The following is a 2540-nucleotide window of genomic DNA, read 5'->3' as shown; positions in this document are numbered from 1 at the left end:
TTGGTGGGGGGAGTCCCTCGACTCATGGACCATGATCTCCCCCTGGGTTTGGACCACTAACCGAACAAGGTCAAGGGAGAATTGGTCTCTTTCCAACGTCCCCTCTGGTTTTTATTGCCTCTCACGAGCCGGCAAGTACCCGGTAGGAAAAAGTCCCTACAAGGCTGTATGGATCCGCATTTCGCCTGGTTCCTATCCACTGTTTTTAAGACTGATTGCTTACCCCTATCTAATGGCAGTTTTCAGCTTTGGAATTGTAGCAGCTCCACCATCACAGGACCATACCAAACAAACCCCACCCTTAAAAGGGTTTGGGAACGGGGATATGGAGTCTCCCCAAATGGGTTATTCTGGGTGTGTAGTGATAAAGCATATACCCGCCTCCCCTTGCAGTGGAGTGGAACTTGTTTCCTGGGAATAATTCGCCCAGAATTTTTCCTCCTACCCCACGATCACGGTCATAGATTGGGAGTGAAGGTTTTTGATGCATTATACCGTCGACCCCGCTCTAGCACGGTGCATTTGGGACAGTGGGGAGATGACTGGCCTCCAGAACGAATAATTGAATATTATGGTCCCGCTACATGGGCCCAAGATGGATCCTGGGGTTACCGTACTCCTATTTATATGCTAAATCGCATTATTCGCTTGCAGGCGGTCCTTGAAATTGTTACAAACCAAACGGCGCTAGCCCTGCAATTGCTTGCATCCCAGCAGGGTCAGATGCGCTCTGCCATCTATCAGAACCGTCTGGCCCTGGACTATTTGCTGGCCACAGAAGGGGGTGTGTGTGGAAAGCTTAATTTGACTAACTGCTGCTTAAAGATTGATGATAATGGCCAAGCCGTTCGAAAAATCGCTGATAATATTCGCACTTTGTCCCATGTACCAGTCCAGACCTGGCATCCTTTCGCAAAATTAAATTGGTTGGACAAATGGTTTGGAGGAACCTGGTGGCGCACCTTATTGTGGGTCATGGGGGGTGTTTTGTTCCTCCTGCTTGTTTTACCCTGTCTTATTCCCTGTCTGCGCAGCCTAGTGATTTCGATGGTCCAGCAGACCATGCAGCCAGGGTCCTGGGAGACCCAGATAGAATTTTACTTCAGCACAAAATTAATTTATCAGAAGATGGTTCTCTTCCCTGGGTTAAGGCCCCCATTCAGAAATAGTACACACATTTTAAAGAAAGAAAGGGGTGGATTGTTATAGATAGAGAATTTAGGTTAAAAAGGGCTTAAGTTAAAATGTGATGATTAATCATAAAAGGGGAAGCCAGAATAGACAGGGAGCTTACCATAAAAAGTTCAGCTGGACAATGTTATAACAAACAGAGATCTTTCATGGTCACAAAGAGACATGTAGGAGCCAAAGATTGATAAAAGAGTGAAAAACAGAATTTAGTGTGTGCAGAGTTCGTAGTGTGCGTGACTAACATGATAATTACAAATGCAAGTGTACTTAGCGTGATTTTGCACAAACTAACCAATTAAAACAGTGTTAAAGAGGAGGGGAAGGACAAGCAAAAAAGGTATAAAAATCAATGCACTGTATGTATCGGGGCTTGACTTGGCGAGAAGCCAGTTGAGTCCAACTCTGCAGACTTGTTAATAAAGCTTGTCGTGTCACCGACTTTAAAGAGACTCATGTGTGAGAATTTGTACTTCTGACAAATTGTTTCTCTTTTCCCACTCCGTCCAAACTCGCCGGGTTTACTGCAGAAATGTTCGTAGTGAAGTTACAAAATATGATGTTCTCATTTTAATGCAAAAGTTTTCTGAAAAAAGTGCTGGTTCGGCAGCATCAAGATTGTTGCATCTCAGTTCTGAACAGCGAATGGTTAATCGCTCAGACAATCACCGGAGAAATTGTGTCTGTACCAGTGGTCGCATTTCACTCTTCCCAGCTGGCGAGAGCGCAAGGCGCTTTCGGTAAGTGTCCGCTCACTTCTTATGGGAAAACCATCTCAATATATGGATTTGAACCCAAATTATTTCTGTTGTGTCTCAGGCTCCAAGAGTCCGATATGAACCTTTCCTAATGCGTCCATCTATTAGAGGGTGGATAATATTTCCACGCACCTTCTCCCTTTGTTCTCCCTGGGACTTGCATCGCCCTGCATTGCTGAATCCTCCCATCACTGTTAACTCGACCAAATGGCCTGAGATACACAGAGTCCTACTCTCAGAGGAAGACGGGAGAAAACGTGAGGGAACAGTTAGGTCCAGGTGGAAGGGGAGAGGAGAAAGAAGCTGAAGTGATGGGGCGAGGGCAGAGACCAGGAAGGGAAGGGGAGGGGCTGGGGAAGGAGGAGGAGGGAGGGAAGAGAGAGAACGCTCCCGAACGTTGGTTCCCTTCATTCCCTGTGAAAGCTGCGCGAGTTTCTCCAACACTTCCGTCTATTTGCTTCTCTGCTTTCGCTTCAGGTTCCAGAGGCTGCAGTTGTTGCTGTTTCTCTGATTGACATCGGCCCTCACGCTGTTGGATGCTGCACCTATCAATCAGCTTACAAGGCGGGGCTAACAGCATAGAACGTCATCCTG

This window comes from Narcine bancroftii, chromosome 11 (genome assembly GCF_036971445.1).
Source record: "Narcine bancroftii isolate sNarBan1 chromosome 11, sNarBan1.hap1, whole genome shotgun sequence".
Lineage (NCBI taxonomy): Eukaryota > Metazoa > Chordata > Chondrichthyes > Torpediniformes > Narcinidae > Narcine > Narcine bancroftii.
This window is presented reverse-complemented; position numbering follows the sequence as displayed.